Raw genomic sequence first — 14,133 nt, 5'->3', positions numbered from 1 at the left:
CCTGGTTCCAGCACGCCTGCTGTTTCCGGGTAGTGTCAATGTCACTTTACCACCAATACGTTGTCCTGTCATGTTGCGGTCGGGTTAGCCGAGTCTATGGTGCCTGCAGTTTATGGGCTTCCTATGTGGGCTGCGGGATCTGGCAACAAAGGCTGGTTCCGTAGTGCCAATAGGACAAGCACCCCTTGTAGGACTGTGGGTTTCGGTAACTGCGGCCGGCTCGCGCCCTTGCAACTTTGTTTTTCAGGGGTACCTTCTGCTACCCTCTGGGTTCCATCACCGTCATCGGGTTCTCGACAGTGCCTTTAGCTTAGGTGCCTCCTTCTCGGTATCCGAGTTCCAGCAACGTCTGCTGGTCCTTGGTAGTGCTTTCTAGCACAGGTACCTCCTGCTTAGTAACCAGGTTCCAGCACCGTCAGCTGGTCCTCGGTAGTGCCATTGGCTTTTGTTCCTTCTGCTGCCCCTCCGGGTTCCAGCACCGTCAGCTGGTTCTCGGCAGTGCCTTTGGTTTAGGTGCCTCCTTCTCGGTATCTGAGTTCCAGCAACGTCTGCTTGTCCTTGGTAGTGCTTTCAAGCACAGGTACCTCCTGCTTAGTAACCATTTTCCAGCACTGTCAGCTGGTCCTCGGTAGTGCCTTTGGGTCTTGTTCCTTCTGCTGCCCCTCCGGCTTCCAGCACCGTCAGCTGATCCTCGGTAGTGCCATTGGCTCTTGTTCCTTCTGCTACCTATCCGGGTTCCAGTACCATCATCTGGTTCTCGGCAGTTCCTCAGCCTTCTTGTACCTTTTGCTACATTTCCAAGTTCAAGATTTTGGAAATGATTTTTGGTAATCGCTCTGGATCTCCCTGACGATGACCCTAAAGACGACAACCCTGAAGACCACCCCGAAGAAGACGAGGACCCTGAAGACGACGACCCTGAAGACCACCCCAAAGAAGATGACGACCCCGAAGACGACGACCCTGAAGACCACCCCGTAGAATACCAAGAATATGACCCTGTAGAAGATGACCAAGAGGACAAAGAACAAGAAGACAACCACCAAGATACAGAATAATAAGAGATAGAAGACCAAGAAGCAAAAGAACAAGAAGCTGCAGAACAAAAAGCAGAAGAACATTAAGCATAAGACTAAAAATCAGAGCAAAAGATGTTATCTAAATTATAAGCGGAAGAAGACTAAGCAGTGTATGGGGGTGAGTCCGTTCCTCCTCGTGGTGCCCCTGGAAAATGCCTGCTGCTGCAGGCCAAACTGAATGCGGACAAATCCTGTTGTAAATCTTTTGTGACAGGCAGAATGGAAGGTGTAATCTTCAAACTTTTATAGATAACAACTACAGGAATGCCTGTCACAAATAAGAATATGATGAAGAAGAAAAGGAAGAAGATGAAGAAGTAGAATATGAAGAAGAATAGTTGAATAAGAAGAATATGAAGAATGTAAAAAAAAAGAATAATAGGAAGAAGGTGAAGAAGAAGATGAATAAGGTGAAGAAGAAGTTGATGAAAATATTCTGCTTCTGAGGATCATGAAGGACAAAGTGTGGGAGAATTAAAAATGAAGGTGAAGAGCATGGAAGTAGTGAAACATACATATCTGACAAAATATAAAAAAGGTTAACATAGTCAATATCTTTGTAACTCCGAATGTCTTTAAAAAATTTTTTATTCCTGCTATTCCATTTGATTGGGCTAAACCTCTATGCCTTTAAAGTCTCCTCCACCTCCCCCAATACATTCTACATTATTCTTAGCTGTTTATCTTCATGTAGAATTAACCGACAAGGAAAGAAAGAGTTTTTTTAATTCCGATATTTCTGTCCCATTGACTTGCATTGTTTTCCGGTATCGGAATTGGCGATACCCAATACTTTTTTGGTATCGGTCCGATCTAATCCGATCCGATATTTCACGATATCGGATGGTATCGCTCAACACTAGTCTTGATTAATCTGTGAAATAGGGCGAAAATTGGCTGGGTTATCCGTGCGTTTGTCGCCCTTAGGAATGAGCTTGATATAAGCTGTGTTCATATGATCAGGAATGGCTTTACCCTTCAGGAAGTCATTTTATAGATTTTTTTAGTATTGGGCAATCTGCTCCTTCAAGATTTTAAAAAGACTAGAGTCGAACCCATCCGGGCCAGGAGCCTTATGAATACTCAACTCCCCAATAATCTTAGAGATTTCTTCTTCTGAAATTTCCCTATTTAGCTCTAGTAGCTCAGTCTCCAGGATCATCGGGAGCTCCACACCCTCCAACCACCTCTTGCCCAGTGCCTGGTCAGAACGCCGGGGCTCGTACAGTGAAGCGTAAAACCTCCCTAGAATGTTATTTATCTCTTGTGGATTAGTCGCTATGGAATCATCCTGCCGTTTGAGCGCTGCTATTTGGGTCCCTGGACGACAGCCTCTGGCAAGATTTGCCAACATGCGCCTTGTCTCCAAACCTATGAAGATCGATATCTCTCAAAGACTTTCCAATCATCTCCCTATTTCTAGCCCACGTATCAAATTCTAGTTTCGCCTCCAGCCAAGCTCTTTTTTTATCCTCTAGAGCAGGGGTGGGGAACCTTAGGCCCCAGGGCCATTTACGGGGCTCGATGACTTTTTATCAGGCCCCCGAGCAGATTCTCAGGAACCGCATTCTTGGGCAGGGAGCTGTATTTTGATTGCCACAATCTCATTAATTTCTTCTTGCTCTGTTACCACACACATGCAGTGTTCACTACTGAACATTGAAAGGCATGCAATGAAAGATTTAGTCATGAAACCAGTGCCAGAGTCAGGATGTACTTTGTGGGTGGAGTTTGTATGGCCCCCAAAGGAAGGTATAAATATCCAAATGGCCCTTGGCAGAAAAAAGATTCCACACCCCTGCTCTAGGTGGTGTGCTTGAAACTTATTGTACGCTTGTCTAACAGAGTTACTTGTCTTTAAATATTGATTGGCCACTCTTTTCTTTATCGCTGAGGTATGAGCTATGCCTCCCAGAGTAATGTGTGATCCGTCGTAGACTGATGGTTACGATGCAGATATTTCGTCCACCATTCTCCCAGCAATTTAGCAAAATCTTTGTCAGTTTTTAAGAAATGAGGGAACCTTCATATTGTGTCTCTTGGGTGCATGTCAAGAAGTGTCAGGGTAACCGGGGCATGGTCGGAAATGACTAGGTCATCTATCTCAGCTTCTTTTACTTTTGAAGTCAGGTTCTCACTAACTAAGAACAGGTCAATACGGGACCATGTATTGTGTGGGTGTGAATAGTGAGTATATTGTTGTTCGATCGGGTGTTGTTTTCTCCATATATCCTGAGTCCTCAGATCAGAAGCAAGGTTGCAAAGCGGAGAGGTCCCTCCCCCCAAAGCGGAGCCACTCTTCCCTCCCCCAAATTTTAATCTGTCCTCTAAGTCTAGCATGACCTCATTCATGTCACCTCTGATTATCAGATTGTGAGTACCAATCGTCAGTATTGAAGTGCTTAGGCCTGTTTCACACTTCAGGTTTTTGGCCTCAGTCAAAATCCGCCAGAGTGTGAAAAAACGGATTCGTTTCCGTTTTGACACAAACGGATGTCACAGGATCCGTTTTTATAACCCGTTTTAGTTGCCAGTTTATGAAATTTAAACATACATGAGTCTGGAAAAGTAGAGAGAGTGAGAGAGAGACGCTGAGACTTTTTTGCTGCCAGAATGGAATTTGGGGAAAATGTTTTGGGCAGGCTCAAAAGAAAAAGGCGGATCTGTTGGCGGATTCCGTCAAGTAACGGTTGCCAATGGATCCGCCGCCCTTTGGCGTCCATTGTAACGCATGGCGAATTGCGATGGATCCATTGCTATACGCTTTTTTGACGCCCCAAAAAAATGTTTCATTGTCCGTCCACTCAAGTAGGCGGACGCCAAAATTTTGATGTATTCATCAAAAAACAGATGCAACAGATGACCATCCGTCAAAATCCGCCGCAATCCAAGTCAATGGGAAAAAAAATGGATCCGCCAAAAAAAATGGCGGATCCATTTTTTTGCAAAATGACGGATTTTAAATGATGTAAAAAAACTGAAGTGTGAAACAGGCCTTAGGGTCTGAAAGAAAATATCCTGAGAAGAGTTGGGGGCGTAGACATTATGGATGTCTAGTGTTCCACTGGGAATTTTTAAAACCATTCGTACATGCTGCCCCTGATCGTCATGTTGATACGTTACCAATTTGTGTGGAAGTGATTTATTGACCAGGATGATCACCCTCGCCTGCCTACCCTTGGCTCCCGAGCCATACACCTCTCCCACCCAAAATCTGTGCATACGGAACATGTCTTGTCGAGGCAAGTGCATCTCCTGAAGTAAAACTATGTCCCTCTGTAATCTTTTTAAGTGTCTAAGTACCAGGACCTCTTTTCTGGGGTCTTAAGACCCTTTACATTCCACGTGGTAATCCTAACCATGCTTGTCAGCGATGCTTTTCAATATCTTATGGTCCAGCTGCATAAAAAGTAACGGACGGGACAACCAGCCCCCGCCTCTAGATGTGCTAAAAGATGTAGGTCGCAATTTAACAAAAGCATCCAAGGCGTTATAGTACATATCCCTCAATAGAGGACAGAACCCCAAATTAAATACTCCAACATGAGAAACATTTACAACATCCCCTTCCCCAATTTTCCCTCCCCCTCCACCCTTTACCACATGTGTCACAAGAACTTCCATTTTTTCCACCATGACCCGCCACTTCCATCTCACCAGCCCGAACAAACTAATAAAATTACTAAAATTACTTCGTCGGCTGTCAGTGAAAAAAAAAGAAAAACCCCAAAAAGCAAAAATGACATAAAAGTACGGAGCGAAGAGAATGCTAGCGATATATATCTACATGTCCGAAGGGCGAGCATCGACAAGTCCCACAAATTCACAATGCCTTCTTCAATCTAGTGCGAAGATGCAACGACCAGACTTCAACACCAACAGGCTGCGGCACTGAAATCTCCCTGTTAAGAATTGTCCTTATAGGAAATCCTCCCCTGTGAGGCTCTCATGTCATCTGGCCATCTGAGCGGCCGTTGTTTTCTTCGTTGTCTCTCTCTCCATCACGTTGTCCGTTGGAGGGTATCACAGATGACGGCGAAAACTCTCTCATAGCTTCACTGGAATTTTTCCAGCTTTTGAAGGAGCTGTCTGTGTGTCTTGTTTTGAGGATGGCGGGGTAAATTAGTTGGAACTGAATGCCTTTCTTGTAGAGGAGGCTGCAGATCTCGCTGAAGGCCGTGCGCTTTGTAATGTACTGTAAGGCATGATTTTGTTGGAACCTTCCAGAATCCTCCATTCTAGGAGAAAATCTCCTTGTCACACAGCTGCAGCCCCCCTCCTTTTGTTTCTCCCTCCTTAGCAGCTGTGTGTGTGTGTGCTGGTCTGCCTGCATCTGAAACAGGACACCGGCCATTTCCTTTGAAGCTAGGAATGTTAATTAAGCTGAATGGAGAGCATGTCTTTGTTTAAAACCAGGGGCTTGAATTCAGTTAAGGGAAGTATTAAAACAAGTCATATCGCAAAAACCATACACCGCAGAGATATAATAATCACATCTCCGCATAGGCAACGAAACCAGCTCTCTAACCCCTAATTTTCACGGTTATAACCCCTCCAGAAACTGAGATATGGATTGCTCCCAAATGGAGTATCTTAATTATGGCATGCTTGATGTTGTCTTATTGGATTCGATAAATTGAGAAAAAGGAGACCATTGATGTGTCTATACGAGCTTCCCTCGTTTAGATATAGTTATTATAAGTTTTACAGTGAAATTGCAACTTGGAGAAAGGGGGGGATGAACTTCTCCAGACTGCCCCTTTCGTTATGTAACCGACCCTAGGCTATAAGTTACCCCTCCCTTACAATTCCTGAGTTTGAGCTGCAGATTCCATTCTAGAAAGATCATCAAATGTCTGCCCCTCCCCCAAGCCACATGGGTTGCCTAAAAAACCATAAGCAACCGTAAGTGTAATTTCGGTTTTCATCCCTGTTATATTTTTATATTTGCATTGTATATATTTAATGTCTCAACTTTGTAACAACTTTTATCTATGTAATCACTGCCCACCTTTTGGGAATAAATGATAAAATTATCAGTCTGTCTTCATGCTCTAAGAAATGAACTAAGCGTCTTTTTTAGATAATCGCTACTAATTTGGGGGTTTGCCACGGACCCTCTTAAGTAGCTCTTTGATTAAGTGAATCGTGGCTGGTGGCAGTGTGGTGTGTTCGGTTGGTTGGGCTAGTTGGCAGTACGGAAGGGTCTTACATGCTGAATGAGTGACTGTGGCCAAAGCATTGATAATTCCCAGTAGTCTAATTGCCCGTGCACAACAAGCAGCCCATCCGCCGACTAATTACCCTAGGTGCAGTTCCCTGACTGACCTGAGGGTAAGGGAGGCGCCGGAGAGCTGCGAGTTCCAAAGTGGAACTGAGAAAGTGGGAACACACCACACTGCCACCAGCCACGATTCACTTAATCAAACGATTAATTAAGAGGGTCCATGGCAAACCCCCAAATTAGTAGCGATTATCTAAAAAAGGCGCATAGTTCATTTCTTAGAGCATTGAGCCAAACTGATAATTTTATCATTTATTCCCAAAAGGTGGGCAGTGATTACACAGATAAAAGTTGTTACAAAGTTGAGACAGTAAATATGTACAAGGCAAATATCAAAATAACAGGGATGAAAACAGACGGTACACTTACAGTTGCTTATGGTTCTTTAGGTAACCCATCTGGGGAAAGAAGGCAGAGCCACACATCCCCAGACATGTGCAGGTCTTGTCAGCATCAAAACTCCAGCTTAACTGAAGAATTGTAAGGGAGGGGTATCTTATAGCCTAGGGTCAGTTACATCACGAAAGGGGCAGTCTGGAGAAGTTCAGCCCCCCTTTCTCCAAGTTGCCATTTAGCTAAAAAACTTATAATAACCATATCTTAATGAGGGAAGCTGGTATAGACACGCTGAGGGTCTAATTGGTTGTAGTTTATCGAATACAATAAAACAACATCAAATATGCCTTAATTAAGACACTCCATTTAGGAGCAATCCATATCTCAGTTTCTGGAGGGATTAGAGCCGTGAAAATTAGGGGTTAGAAAGCTGGTTTCGTGTAATTATTATATCTCTGCAGCGAGGGAGGTGCACGCTAGAGCTTCTTTAATAACTCTCATTGTTTTATTTCATCCGCATGTCCCACACAAAGAAATCCTTCCCCTTAGCTAATCCACATCCTTGCTACAACAGGAAATGGATGATGTCCTGTTACCAAATGCAGGCACAGAGCTTTTAAGGAGGGGGAAGGGAGAATTGCAGGCGCTGACAGTCTACAATGTCCTTAGTAGAGTGAAATGGGAGATTTCTCATAGAATGGAGGATTCTGGAAGGTTCCAGCAAGATCAAAGGTTACTTAACATACATATCTTACAGTACATTACAATATACCTGACAGGAGCCCGTACAGTCTGTATCTACAATAATATATACCTGATCAAAAAACATACCGAACTAACATAGTACCTATTGCCAGAACAATGAAGAGATCCAGAAGAAATATATTAAAATAATCATTTATTAATAATATATAAAAATCATGAAAAAAAATGCCCAAAAGAAGGCGCAAATAGCCCTATACCAATCAAATGTGAACAGGCATAGTAATAAGGCACAGAAAGTCACATATAAAGGTAGATAATGAACACTCAAAAAAATAAAAGTGCAAAAAATCTTCAAAATTCACTGCTGTATATAAGTAGTTAAATATCTGAATGTGTCAAACTATCCTAAACAGCACAATACATATAAAGGTTAAATATACCGGCAACTTGACATAAATGTCTAAGTCCACATATTAATCAACCTTAGATAAACCGCTCTAAACTGGACCTAGAGTGGTCTGCTATAAGTGCCTTAATATATCAAAATAACCTAAATGGCACAATACATGTAACGGTTAAATATGACAGCAACATGAAGGTAACGTCTAAGTCCTCATATAAATCTACCTTAACTGACCACTCTAAAGTACACACAGTAGAAATAATATGGCCAGATAAATATGCCTTAAAAGTACCTGGTCTCAATAGACTCAATTAAACATGGGCACCGCAGCCTCCTCCACCCCAACGCGCGTTTCACAGCAAGCTTCTTCCGGGGGCGTGACAGGAGCCCAGTCTGTATCTACAATAATATATACTGACAGGAGCCCATACAGTCTATATCTACAATAATATATACCTGACAGGAGCCCATAGTCTATTTCTACAATAATTGTGATGACGAAAGCACACCCTGCGCCACCAAAGTCACAATCCCACCACTGACATGGGTATGTCAGCGGACGGAGGGATGCGACGCACTGCCGGCACACGGCTATCACAGGCACAGTGGTGGCTTATCTTAGTTATCCCGCCACTGGTACCATGTGACAAAAATACAGCAAGCTAATCTTGCCATAACAATTTATCGCAGGGGGGTTATTTTGGATGTCCCACCACTGCTTAACAACCTTCCAAGAACTGCGGGGATTTATGGATATCCCACTTTCTCAGTTCCACTTTGGAACTCGCAGCTCTCCTGCACCTCCATTACCCTCAGGTTAGTCAGGGAACTGCACCTAGGATAATTAATCGCCATATGGGCTGCTTGTTGTGCACGGGCAATTAGACTACTGCAGTAACGGAATTATCGATGCTTTGGCCACAGCCACTCATTCAGCATCTAAGACCCTTCTGTACTGCCAACTAGCTCAACCAACTGAACACACCACGCTGCCACCAGCCACAATTCACTTAATCAAAGAGTTAATTAAGAGGGTCCGTGGCAAACCCCCAAATTAGAAGTGATTATCTAAAAAAGGCGCTTAGTTCGTTTCTTAGAGCATGAAGGCAGACTGATAATTTTATCATTTATTCCCAAAAGGTGGGCAGTGATTACGTAGATAAAAGTTGTTACAAAGTTGAGACAGGAAATATGTACATTGCAAATATCAAAATAAATGGATAAAAACAGAAATTACACTTACAGTTGCTTATGGTTCTTTAGGCAAGCCATGTGGCTAGGAAAGAAGGTGGAGCCACACATCCCCAGACATCTGCAGGTCTTTCCAGCATCAAACCTCCAGCTTCAACTGAAGCATTGTAAGGGAGGGGTATCTTATATCCTAAGGTCGGTTACATCACAAAAGGGGCAGTCTGGAGAAGTTCATCCCCCTTTTTCCAAGTTGCCATTTAACTAAAAAACTTATAATAACCATATCTTAACTAGGGAAGCTCGTATAGACACGCCGAAGGTCTCATTGGTTGTAGTTTATCGAATCCAATAAAACAACATCAAACATGCCATAATTAAGACACTCCATTTGGGAGCAATTCATATCTCAGTTTCTGGAGGGGTTAGAGCCGTGAAGTGTTAGGGGTTAGAAAGCTGGCTTCATGCCCTTCGCAGAAATGTAATTATTATATCTCTGCCGCGAGGGAGGTGCATGCTAGAGCTTCTTTAATATCTCTCATTGTTTTATTTCAGCCGCATGTCTCAGACAAAGAAATGCTGTCTCTAAACTAATCAACATTCCTTTCTGTGGAGTGGGGCCAAATGCTTGTAACAGGAAATGGATGGTGTCCTGTTACCAAATGCAGGCACAGAGCTGTTAAGAAGGGGGGAAGGGGGCATTGCAGGAGCTGACAGTCTACAGTGTCCTCAGTAGAATGAAATGGGAGATTTCTCATAGAATGGAGGATTCTGGAAGGTTCCAGCAAGATCAAATGTTACTTAACATACATATCTTAACATTACACCTCCCCCTTTTAGAGTGCGCTACGGAGGCATAACCTGATGGTAATCCGCCATGCGCACCTCAGCGGGTTCGCCCCAGCGGGACAACCCATCAGGATTACCATGTTCGCTGCCCTTTTTGTGTTGTACAGTAAAGTTGTACTGTTGAAGGGCAAGGCTCCAGTGGAGCAACCTTCCATTGGTTCCGGACACTGTGTGCAACCAGCTCTGAGGGTTGTGGTCGGTTACCACTGTGAAGGCTCGCCCGTACAGTTAGGGCTGCAAGCATTGCAGTGCCCACACCATGGCCAGGCACTCCTTCTCGAAGGTGGAGTATGCCACCTCCCTCTGCAAAAGTTTCCAGCTCAGGTACAACACGGGGTGCTCCTGGTTCCCCGAGTAGACCTGGCTGAGCACAGCACCGAGGCCAAACTCATTGGCGTCGGTCTGTACCAGGAACGGGTGACTGCTGTCGACTGCTTTCATCACTGGAAAGTTGCACAGGGTGGTTTTCAAAGCTTGGAAGGCCGCCCACAGTCATCTGTCCAATTGACTGTTTGGGGTAACCTCTGCTTGGTGAGGTCGGTCAAGAGTTTTGCAAGGGCGCTATAGTCCTGTACGAACTGCCTATAGTACCCTGCCGGGCCCAAGAAGGACTTCACCTGTTTCTTGGTCCTGGGAGTGGGCCAGGACACGATTGCGTCCACCTTTTCTGGCACCGGACTCAAGGAACCCCCGCCTACCCGGTGCCCCAGGGAGTGGACCTCGCTCATGCCCATCTGGCACTTTCCCGGCTTGATAGTTAGGCCTGCCTGGTGAAGACACTTGAGCACCTCCTGGAGATGCTGAAGGTGTTCCTCCCAGGTGGAACTGAAGATGGCGATGTCATGCAAGTATGCCACCGCGTACTCCTCCAGTCCCCGAAGCAGGTGGTTGACCATCCGCTGGAAAGTGGCAGGGGCATTTTTCATGCCGAAGGGCACGACTGAGGACTCGTACAGTCCAAAGGGGGTGATAAAGGCGGATTTCTCCTGCGCCTCAGGGCTCAGGGGAATCTGCCAGTATCCCCGACTCAAATCCATGATGGATATGTACCTTGCTTTCGCCAACCGCTCATGCAGATCCTCGATGCGCGGCATCGGGTGGGCATCAGAGGTTGTGATGGCGTTGAGCCCCCTGTAGTCCACGCAGAACTGGGTTGTTTGATCCTTTTTAGGCACAAGGACTACATGTGAGGCCCACACGCTTTTTGACCGTCGAATCACCCCTAGCCTTAACATCTCATCAATCTCTTGGTGCATAACTTGTTGCACCGCCTCATAGATCCGATAAGGTGTTCGCCGTAGTGGGGCATGATTCCCGGTGTCCACCTCATGAACCGCTAACTCCCTCCTCCCAGGTCGGTTGGTGAACATGGGCCAGAAGAGTTCCAGGGTGGCCACCAACTGCGACCGCTGGGATACGGTTAACAAACCACTTATCTCCATGTCCTCAATGGACCCATTGGCCTTGGCTTGGGCCAGCATGTCCAGGAGGGGATCTTCCTCCCCATCCTCGGGCAGGTTGCAGACCAGTAGGACGCAAGCTTCACGTTCGTAGTGCGCCTTCAGCATGTTGACGTGAAAGGCCTTGCGCCTACCCCGAGCATGGTCAAGCGTGACCACGTAGGTGACTGGGTTGAGCTGTTGGTGGACGACGTATGGGCCTTCCCAGGCTGCCTGAAGCTTATCCGTTGGTACGGGGACCAGCACTCACACCTTTTGACCCACCTGGTAGGTCCGCTCCCGTGCGTTCTGGTCATACCAGTGCTTCTGGTCAGCCTGAGCCTGTGTCATGTTGACATGCACCAACTGCGTCAAGGTCTCCATCGTCACGGAAGCGCATGACATAATCCACGATGGACACTTCTGTGGGGTTTGGCTCATCTTCCCAGGATCCTCTTATCAACCCAAGGGGTCCCCGGATTCGCCTGCCATACAGCTCGAAGGGGGAGAACCCGGTCGAGGCCTGCGGAACTTCTCTGTAAGCAAACAGCAGGTGTGGAAGGTACCGCTCCCAGTCGCGCCCTTGGGTCTCAACCAGCATGCGGAGCATCTGTTTGAGGGTACCGTTGAAGCGTTCACACAAACCATTAGTCTGTGGGTGATACGCACTCGATACCAGGTGCTGCACCTGCAATTTCTTACAGAGAGCCTCCATTAGGCGAGACATGAATTGGGTCCCTTGATCGGTAAGCATCTCCCTGGGAAATCCTACCCTTGAAAAGATGGTCACCAGTGCGTCAGCCACCTATCTGCCCTGGTTTAAGACTGAGCCTCCTCTGCCGTATGTGTCCCTATTACTGCACCTGATACCCCAATGCTGAGCCGCTGCTGCCGTATGTGTCCCTATTACTGCACCTGATACCCCAATGCCCTGTAGTATAATGCACCCCATAGCCACCCTCTGTAGGATATTGCACCCCATAGCCACCCTCTGTAGTATATGCATCCCTATAGCCACCCTCTGTAGTATAATGCACCCCCCCATAAACTACTCACCTCTGTCTCTTCATCCTGGTTCCTGCGCTGCTCCCGCTCATCTCCGACTGCAGGCGCCAAATACTGACGTCATTGTGTCCACTGTCAGTGTCGGTGACGTCAGACGCTGACAGGGGGGATGATTGGAGGAGCGCTCGCTGCTTCTCATTAATGCGGTCAGCTGAATCCTGATCATAATATACAATACCATTATAACATACTGTCACCCAAGGGTTAAGGTGAGACAAATTGAATAGAAAGGTAATACCTACTCACCAAATGTTCAGTGGGGATCATTCATGCTGCCTTGTACAGAACATTTGGTGAGTATGTATTTCCTTTCTATTCAATTTGTCTCACCTTAACCCTTGGGTGACACAGTAAGTTATAATGGTATTGCATGTTATGATCAGGATTCAGAGTCCATAACTGTTCTGCTAATAGATAACTATTCTGCTGACCGGCATTACAGAAGTTTTATGCTCCATTTCTATATACTATCTATTATATGAAATTATAGCTCATATGCAGTTACATTATGGAACAACAAACCTTCATTGGTTATTTGGTTATTAACCCCTTCACCCCCAAGGGTGGCTTGCACGTTCATGACCGGGCAAATTTTTACAATTCTGACCACTGTACCTTTATGAGGTCATAACTCTGGAACGCTTCCATGGATCCCGGTGATTCTGACATTGTTTTCTTGTGACATATTGTACTTCATGTTAGTGGTAAAATTTCATTCAAATAACTTGCGTTTATTTGTGAAAAAAACGGAAATTTGGCAAAAATTTTGAAAATTTCGCAATTTTCCAACTTTGAATTTTTATGCCCTTAAATCACAGAGATACGGCACACAAAAAACTTGATAACTAACATTTCCCACATGTTTACTTTACATCAGCACAATTTTGGAACCAAAATTTTTTTTTGTTAGGAAGTTATAAGGGTTAAAAGTTGACCAGCGATTTCTCATTTTTGCAACACCATTTTATTTTTAGGACCACATCACATTTGAAGCCACTTTGAGGGGTCTATATGATAGAAAATACCTAAAAGTGACACCATTCTAAAAACTGCACCCCTTAAAACCACATTCAAGAAGTTTATTAACCCTTTAGGTGCGTCACAGGAATTTTTTTGAATATTTAAAAAAAAATGAACATCTAACTTTTTTTCACAAAAAAAATACTTCAGGTTCAATTTTTTTTATTTTACCAAGGGTAACAGGAGAAATTGGACTGCAAAAGTTATTGTGCAATTTGTCCTGAGTACGCTGATACCTGATTTGTGGGGGGGAACGACTGTTTCGGTGCATGGCAGAGCTCAGAATGGAAGGAGCGCCGTTTGACTTTTTCAATGCAAAATTGGCTGGAATTCAGATCGGACGCCATGTCACGTTTGGAGAGTCCCTGATGTACCTAAACAGTGGAAACCCCCTACAAGTGACCCCATTTTGGAAACTAGACCCCCCAAGGAACTTATCTAGATATGTGGTGAGAACTTTGAACCCACAAGGGCTTTACAGAAGTTTATAACGTACAGCGGTACAATTAAAAAAATCATATTTTTTCCACAAAAATCTTTTCACCCTCAATTCTTATTTTTCCAAGGGTAACAGCACCCTAAAAGTTATTGTGCAATTTGTCCTGAGTACGCTGATACCCCACCTGTGGGGGTAAACCACTATTTGGGCGCATGGCAGAGCTCGGAAGGGAAGCAGCGCCATTTGACGTTTTTGGCTGGAATTGAGATCGGACACCATGTCGCGATTGGAAAACCCCTGATGTACCTAAACAGTGGAAACCCCCC

Source organism: Dendrobates tinctorius, unplaced genomic scaffold (assembly GCF_039654945.1).
Source record: "Dendrobates tinctorius isolate UK_male_01 unplaced genomic scaffold, ASM3965494v1 ptg000180l, whole genome shotgun sequence".
Taxonomy (NCBI): domain Eukaryota; kingdom Metazoa; phylum Chordata; class Amphibia; order Anura; family Dendrobatidae; genus Dendrobates; species Dendrobates tinctorius.
Note: the sequence above shows the minus strand (reverse complement) of the source record.